A 9,414-nucleotide genomic window follows, 5' to 3' on the forward strand; every position below is an offset into this window, starting at 1 on the left:
AATTCACTATTGATTTATGTCTGATGATGTTTCTGATTTGGAATAATATCGCTTTTATCAATTTTTAGAGGGGCTTCTCAATTCACATTCTAATGTTTAATTAAATAAATTGAAGGTGAACAAACTTTAAGAACATAAAATTGAAACAGTTCTTGTATATATATCTTGTTATTAGATAACCGCTGACCTCTAGGTAGTGCAGCCGCGACCGATTTCCTCGGCCGCGGATGAGGGATCGGATAACTTACGTACAGGTAAAACACACATAGAGAGCTCAGAACCCAGGAAGATTTACAATGTTTGCAGTATGATGAATAAACTCTAATTAATATAAGTTTTTTCCCCCTTTAATCCCACAGTTGATCTATCTGTCTGATACTGCTTCAGTTCGAGAATGGCATTGCTTTTATGATGAAACAGAACGATTTCTTATTGACACTCTATCGTTTAATTCAAATTAGGAAGAGTAAGCTTTAATTTCACTGTGTACGATTCTTGTGTTTGCAGCTAAATAAAATCACATATGACAGACGCGATTCTTGTGTATTAGATAACCGCTGACCGCTAGGTAGTCCAGCCGCGACCTCGGCGATCGATTTTCTCGGCCGCGGGCGAGATGGGTTATGTAATGACGCACACAACTAAGAATTTAGGTCGATTTGAAATGCTTGCAGTAAAATGACTCAAATCTATTTCATGGAAGTTATTTTTTTTTAAATCTAGTTTATGTATCTCACTAGATAAGAAAAAGAACGTTTATATTTTCTCGTTTTTGTTTTTCTTAACGGTTGTCCACTATAAGAACTAAACAGAGGTGACTTCAAAAAAATGCTGTAAGAAAAACATGTACACGTATACTTTTTAGACACTTTTTCAAATGAATTAAAGCATCCCGTATATGTTGGTACACTTTCAGCTGTTAATTTATGTACGTTATGCGCACGAAGACGATTCGCTTACTTGCCAAATGAATACAGGTACATGTTAACAAGACAAGCTTTTTACACTCATATTACGCATTACCGGTACAAAATAATTTTGTAACGACATTGATAACACAATAATGAACAACTTTTCTATCGACAGCTATAGCGAAATATTAACCATTTTTGAGCTCTAAAGCGAAGACTTTTAAGGGCTCTAGGCCCCTAATTTAAGGGGCCAGCCCTTTTTCAATGGTGTCAAGTGAAAGCCCTTGATATTTTGCACATATTTTGTTCTATATGTGTTTAGAGAAATTTTTAAACTAAAGAGCTACATAACAAAAACACAACCAAAAATCAGCATTTTTTGAAACACAAATTCAAATTAATTTTTTGAGACTTTAAAGGAGGAAAATTGTAAAAACAAAACTCGGAGGACAACGTTCAAACTCTCTATTTTTAAGATTTGTGACTTTTTAACACATGCTGTGAGCGGTTTCAGAGCCTTTGCGTGCACAAGAATGCCTATATTTTTGGGAAAAAGGGGAATAACTCGGTACCGGAAGTGTCGATTTCAACGATTTTCCTTAGATATTGAGAAATAGTAACTACCAATATGCTCTGAAAATTTGAACTTTATAGGACAATAAACAAGCAAGATATTTGAGTTTTAAAAAACGTCTAGAAGAAAAAAAAGAATAAAAAGAATTACCAACAGAATCAGTACAAGGTCTTCCGTTGAAAACGGAAGACCTTAATGATCAATATGAAGTATGTCAAGCAGGTGAAAAAATGACCAATTTTGGATGAATGTTTATATTTTAATTTAATAAAGTTGCAAGCGGTTCTGTTGTTCACAATATCCCGTTACTTAAACAGTTTAACAAACCATTTAAATCGCCATCTTGTTACGTAATGTCTTTAAAAATAAGGTATAAGACTAGGAGTAGTGAGTACCTCTCCTTTAAATCCATTCATTACTTTCCAAATGAAAGCTGAATACTATACTATAGTAAATAACAACACATTGTGTGGAATTAGCAACGACACGCTGCAGCTATGTAATATTTGGCATTTTAAATGTACACACACATAATTATGGCATAAAGTTGGATCACATGATTTATCTATTTTAATAAAACAATTCTGAAAATTTAAACTTTCCGCTGTACGTGTCGTCCTAAACTGGTATTGAACACCAGAGCAATTCTTTATATAGCCTTGCTAATAAACCGGTTCTTAAGAACCAGGTGACACAAACAGGTATTCGAATGAAAACCTTGTATATCCGGATTATTAATTCATTATTATACCAAGTAGAAATTGATTTCTGTCTAATTCGTCCCTCAAACGAAAGAAATCATATTTAATGATTATCTTTACTTTACTGTCCATTCAAAAGGTATTTGTTTGCCCAGTGTCCGAGGTACAACATAAATTAAATATCTAATCATTACGTAATGACCCTTTCCCCGTTCAGCTTCTAATGCTCAATCTATAATGAGCCATATTGAAATGAGGATTTGTATTATCTGTTAATGCATTTCAGACATCATCCTGTCAACTTTTTTGTTCCTTAAAATTCATCAACAAACAAATTCTCACATGTTCAACCTCTCTTGATATATGTTGATAACAGATACATTTTAACACATCGAAACTTAACAAAAACAAAAAATAGTTTCTTTACAATAAAATAAGTTTGACTTTAACAGTTCATTGCCCACACGCTTCAAAAACCATATTTCGGGAGTGCTCTCCTCGCACGTCGCGAGCGTCTAAGAACGGGGACGGGTGTCGGCTCCCTTTGATGGTGTGCGGGGATCTGGACTGGTGCGGGGACTGTCACGGTTGGTTGGCGGCGACATGTAAGACACTTCAAGAATACGAAAAGCACTATGTACAAAAGAAAACAGCTTAACATTTTCATTTCAAACCTCAGACACAGAAATATCGTCCATCGCTGCTGAAAGTCTTTGAAGGCTTTTTCTCCTGCCACATTGCTTGCGCACGATGACGACAAACACACATATCTCAATACAGTACAGGGCGAGGGAAGATATTCCTGTGACTATGACACCCCTGCGAATGTTATTGTCATTTAAATTTAGACCATGTGGTTTTTATTTGACCCTTTCAGTTTCGCAGTAAAAATTGTGCCTCGTGATAATAGTCTATTTCCTAGAATTTAAAGGTACTTGAAGTCAAATTTAAAATCTAGGCTTTTATTGATTTTAAACTTTACCTTCATTTATAAGAGGATTAAACGAGTTCTAGAAATAAATATGTAAATAGAAATTATAAATTTTCTGCTATTGCAACAATTAACATGCTTAGTAACGGTTCCCCTTTTAGGATTAATGTTTGATACGCACCTGACCTAGTAATAGCATCAATTGTAAAACAGACTATATTATTTTATGCAGAATATTCAAAGAACATAGCTCGATATACTAAGTTTTATTGCAAACTAGACACCCATTTTTTTTTTATAAAAAGCATGGTATTGCACACCAAAAGCATCAAACATGACTATGATTTTATTAGGCAACCAATGTTTATACTTTCAACCACGTGTAAAGTGGTTGAACACGAACGATAACTCTGTTCTTAATATTATTGTTTAGTTTAAATAACCTCTAGAGGATGAAATAAATTATATTTATTTAAAAATTTTTCACGTTTTACATAAATCATAGTAGGATATGATATGAAAAATGACCAGAACTTACGTATTTTGAGAATATTATCCGAACACTTATACTTCCGCTCAAAATTTCACAGGAACTGAACAAATCTCAGTGAAGTCTCGTGAACTTTCATTCGAGGATCTCTGGATTTATTACATTTTTAGCAACGATAAAGAAAACATTCCGAACACATTCGCAGGGGTGTATGATCCAGGGAGTGTCTAGAAAATAACAGATATGCTCAAAGTTTCAGTTTAAGTAGAGCATTTTCATTTTTTTAAAATATAAATATTCATGATTTAACAAAATATGTTTTACTATATAATAAAATACACTTTCTAAACCCAATGGATGCCGTCTCCATCATGGCCGTTGTCGTAGAGGGGTAACTCTTCTGTCGGGTAGTTGAAGCCTGACAAAATAATGGCATCAATCACAATATGTACAAGTTTACACAGTATGCACGTAAAGTTAGCATTTGAGCATACATTACACTTACATGTGTACACAATCTGTCCCCCAAGAAGACTTTGGTGCCTGGTCCACACTGCAGGTTGGAAAACTGCACCATGACTTCTCCACGTCGTAGGCCCTGAAATTTAACTGCTTCGTCGGGACTCTGGCAATGATAAGGACCCTCACACCCTCAAGACGTGGAGAAGAAAAGAGTTTTCGACACACCATCACGTCATCCCATCTTTGACAGCAAGATGCAATGCAATACAAGTACGATAAAAAAAACTACTAACACTGTCTTCATCATGGTTTCCTCCGAACGAATGAGAGTGTGGGGTCTGCAGCTGGTCAGTCGGGGACTTCACTGTGTATATACACAGAGTCCCCCGCGTTTGCCCAAGCGTGAAGCGCTAGCCGGACAGCGTCCAAATCTAAGGCATTGGTTATGAACAAGCTATACACAAAAAAAAAATACACATATATACAAGAGGGTTAAGTCGCCATCAATTCAAAATATATTTCGTCCTAAAAAAACGATTTTTATGTTTGTAATTTTGTCAATCCTCCACTTGCTGTCCGGCCTATGTCGCATCAAATGTTCAAAAAGATTTATATAGTCCATTTGAGATTTTATTTTCTTTCCCACATCGCTTATAGTGCTGATGAGAATAGGACTGGGAAAGAGAGTTTCATTCCTGTCCGGAATGAAATATCGGTATTCCCCCGTTTCGATGTGCCGTAGGATAAATCCTACAGAAATATTCATGCAAAAAGCCATTTTTTCCCTTGTCTTCTACTTTCCGGACGATATCCGTGGTTGTGATGAGGTTGTCGGCTGGATAGTTTATAGATTTTTTTAACTAAGCCGGTTTCACCTTTGCTTAGTATGAATTTCTTATCGGCCATGTAAGCAGATTTCAATCTCTCATCACCATCCCACGGAGCCGGTTCTCCCGTAGCCTCCCAAGGAAAATCCCCCACTTCACCGCTTCCAGTCTGGTGGTCAACTTTTTGGTGGATAAACAAAGTATTTCTATTAGGAAATACTTTGCTGCATATTCTGCACGTCGTTCGGGTTGATCTTTTTCTACGGAAGGTTTCCCTCCTCTGCATGAAATTTTCTGTGAGCGTTTAGTTCTTGTTTGTTCGATGAAACATGGTCACACTTCTTGCATTTTATTCCCTTTTCCCTCTTCTCTGTGCTTTTTTCTCCCTTTTCCGCTGTCTTAAAAAATATATGTCACATTTCAATCTACAAGTCCTTCACAAGTAACAATAATTCTACAAACGTAAATTTGCCTCTTAATTATTTACCGATTTCTGTTCGGAACTTGAATTTTGATCCTACTCGTTGCACTTTGCCTCGTGTCGTATTGCATTTGTCTTGTAATCAAATGTTTTTTACATTTGTTACACAAAAATGGCACGTTCTAATGTCTCGCCTTCGTGTGAACTTTAAGCTCGTTTTTACGTTTAAATGACTTCGGACAATCTGGGCATTGCAACGAAGACGGCCGTACGACAGGCCTCGGTAGTACAGCAAACTCGTCTCTACAATTAAAAGGAAATGCATAACAGATGCATAATAGGCTTACACTGACCATTGTTTAAAATACTTGTATAAGTTTCTGACTTCACAAATCTTACTCTGGGTCTTGTGTCGGAATCGCTCATAACTTCGTTGCTCTTTGCGACTCTTCCTTTCTACACACATACAAAACAGTGAAACAATACAATAAACTAGTGTACATTTTCAAACATGCAAGATATTTTGATAAGGGAACAAACTTACCCTGCAGATTGTTCTTTTCCCGTATCGATCTCGATCCTTATCACCTCGTCATCATTAACACTTTAACAGAAAGAAAGAGATAAAATTTAGAGAGAGGAGAGAGAGAGAAACGCGTGTTCAAATACATGTTATGTAGATAAAATATATAACACTTACCTAATTTTTACCCTTCCGCTCTCAACTCTTCTAATTTTTCTACAACTAGTGGGTGATTGTTCAAACCATTTTTCTCGGCCCACTCTTCAACGGACTCCACAGTATTTAGGTCTCTCCAGGGGTGCCCTTAGTTACGCCATTAATATGTCAGGACTAGTTTCAACTCGTTTATACAGTTAATTATAATTAATGCATGTTGATTTCTTATTCATAATATTTCTCTCCATAATTGGTAAATGACTTTCACGCACCTGTTCGGACCCGACAAATTCACCTGCTCGGACCTTGAACAAGTCGCAGTCAGGATCCTGAATATTTTATATTCAGATAATCCTCTTCTCATGTAAGCCCTTTAAGTTAGCTGTATGATCAGAATCTTTAAATGAACCAGGATCTCGGGATCATTCAGGATCAGCACGAAATGCTACTCCCTATACTACTAATGATGCTCGGAGTTTATAAGATTTTTAACCACGTTCTGTTCTTGGATCATCATTCTTATGGATTTAACCCCCATGGAAACCTACGTATACATTGAGTCGAAGATGTCAGTGATCACCATCATCATCATCATCACAAAATAGGTTTAATACTGTTAACCAGTGCAGGGCAGGATCATGAAGAATTTGAATAAATCTGGTCTACCCTTCGGTCAGTCGTCATCAGGGTAACCCGATTGATAAAAATCGTCCACCGACCTCGAAAGTTTGTGCTTGACGTCCATCAGCTCCAGGTCATTCTGGAATGACACCTTTGATACCACAGAAAAGGAGATTGAACTGGAAATCAAAGAAAGGGGAATCAGAATTGACGATACATGTGTGGCAAAAAGAAACAGGACAGCTCAAGAACTGTTTGGAGCAGAGGACAGAGAAGTGGTTAAACTTAAGAAGATCCTAGAGGATGAGCAACACAAAAGAGACAAATTGTTAAGATTTACTGATCATTGTATTTTTTTTAGTCAAAAAATGTAGAAACTGTAAATTTTGCAGGCCATAGTGTATCCATGGATGTTTCAATTATTTTTACTATGAACTCTGTATTCTTTAAGTGTTGATAGCTATCAAAAATGTCAGAGAAACGTATACTCTCATTTTTTCACATTGCTCATAGAAAGAAATTGTCTAGAAAGGAATGTCCTGCCTGTAAACAATCTTTTTCTATTAGGTATTTTGAACAGCACACAAAAGAAAATTTTGAGAGTAGTACTAGACTTTGGAAGTGTTCGAAAACAGATTTTGAAAATGAACCAGATGTACAAATGTGTGAGCTTATAGATAACCAATCTTCGTCAGATGATAATCTTGCATCATATAGATTATCTGATGTTTTTGCTTCTTATGTTAAGAAAAATGTTTCACAAGATTTTCATGACAATGATATGGACAGTGATGAGGAAGTTTGGAATAACATATCCATCGATGATATAGATTTAGACTTGCAGACAGGTGATACCACAGATAACAATACGCATGTGGAGAATGTTCCAAATAAAAATGTAAAGTTAGGAACACTTTTGATATGGTTTTGTATGTTTTAGTGTACATGGCAAGCTGTATCTGCACTTCCCGATTCTGCTATGAATCATTTGTTATCATTTTTGTGGACATTTTTTAGTCAGCTGGGTGAAGAATCTGTCATTTTTTCAAGTTTTGCTGCAGTTTTTCCTGGATCAGTCTATTTGTTATGGAAAAAGTTACGTCTTAAAAAAAGACATTTTTTTTAAAATTTGTTGTATGCAGAAAATGTTTTTCTATATACAAATATGAGGAATGCTTTTTGAATGTTGAAGGGCAAACTATTTCTGGTAAATGTTCTTACAAGGAATTTCCAAACCATACGCAACTTGCGAGAAGAAAACAATGTGGAGAATTGTTGCTAAAGCATGTTACACTGTCAGATGGTACAACAAAACTTTATCCATTTAAATCTTATTGCTATAAGCCATTACAACAATCTCTTCAAAATTTGGTCAGGAGGCCTGGATTTGAAGATAAATGTGAAATATGGAGATCAAGAAAACAACAGCCAGGATTCATGACTGATGTGTATGATGGGAAAATTTGGAAGGAATTTATGACAACCGAAAAAAGTTCATTTTTAAATCATATAAATAACTATGCGCTAATGTTAAACTTAGATTGATTCCAGCCATTTGAGCATGTGAAATACTCTATTGGAGTAATTTATGCTGTTATTTTAAATCTACCAAGACAAGAAAGATTCAAATTAAAGAATGTGCTGTTGATAGGAGTAATACCAGATCTCAATCATGAACCTTCTGTAAATAGTTTCATTTCTCCATTAGTAGATGAGCTAAAGTTAGGTTGGTCAAAAGGATTTCAACTTTTGTCATCCAAAAGTCCTAATGTTAAAAAAACATTCAAAATAGCACTTCTCTGTGTTGGTTGTGATATACCAGCAACTCGAAAACTTTGTGGATTTTTAGGTCACTCAGCATGTTTAGGGTGCTCAAAATGTTCTAAAAAATTTCCTGGAGATTTTGGCAAGAGAGATTACTCTGGTTTTGATGTAAATAGTTGGCCAAAACGCACATTAGAAAATTACATGTCTTCAATCAGAGAACTGAAAAAGGCTAAAACTCAGACAGAAAGAGATAGACTTGAATCTTCTTTGGGGGTTAGATTTTCGAAACTATGTGAAATTGATTATTTTGATCCTGTTCGAATGTCTATTGTCGATCCGATGCATAATTTATTTCAAGGAACTGCCAAAAAAATGATGAAATTGTGGCTAGGATTAAAAGTTATACACCCAGAACAGCTAGTCACAATTCAAGAAAGAGTTGACTCTGTTGATGCAGCAAGTAATATTGGGGCAATTCCTCGGAAAATTGCATCTTCCTTCGGAGGCTTTACAGCTGAACAATGGAAGAATTGGACAATTTTTTTTTCAATTTTTGCTCTTGTTGATATTTTGCCCAAAACTGATCTTGATGTTTGGAGAAAATTTGTAATGGCATGTAGAATCTTGACAACAAAATGTATTTCTTTTGCTGACATTTCACAATTTGATAGATATATCATTGATTTTTGTAAAGGCATTGAGAGGTTATATGGCTCTTCAGTTGTGACACCCAATATGCACATGCATTGTCACCTATCACAATGTGTTTCAGATCATGGCCCTATTTACTCTTTTTGGCTGTTTAGTTTTGAGAGATATAACGGTCATTTAGGGAATATGCCAAATAATAGTAGAGCCATTGAAATGCAACTAATGAGAAGATTTTTAAGAGATTCATTTGTTCATTCATTGGAATTTCCATCTCTTTACAATGATGAGTTCAAAAAACATTTGCCAACTGTAGTATCTGAAACAGTTCATTCTGATGTAGAAATTTTAAAGATCATGTACATGTCAAAGAGAAGTGCTC

At 35.5% G+C, this 9,414-nt stretch overlaps 1 long non-coding RNA gene across 1 annotated transcript; it reads right to left on the reverse strand.

The window, feature by feature from the left end:
• Positions 1-4,865: 4,865 nt before the first annotated feature.
• On the reverse strand, positions 4,866-5,947 carry LOC136274059 (uncharacterized). The gene is made up of 3 exons (XR_010712343.1): positions 5,862-5,947; positions 5,717-5,773; positions 4,866-5,620 (listed from the first exon to the last, which is right to left on the reverse strand). It is a non-coding gene; the product is annotated as an uncharacterized lncRNA (long non-coding RNA).
• Positions 5,948-9,414: the final 3,467 nt, after the last annotated feature.

The sequence above is a fragment of the Magallana gigas genome, chromosome 1, assembly GCF_963853765.1.
Source record: "Magallana gigas chromosome 1, xbMagGiga1.1, whole genome shotgun sequence".
Classification (NCBI taxonomy): Eukaryota; Metazoa; Mollusca; class Bivalvia; order Ostreida; family Ostreidae; genus Magallana; species Magallana gigas.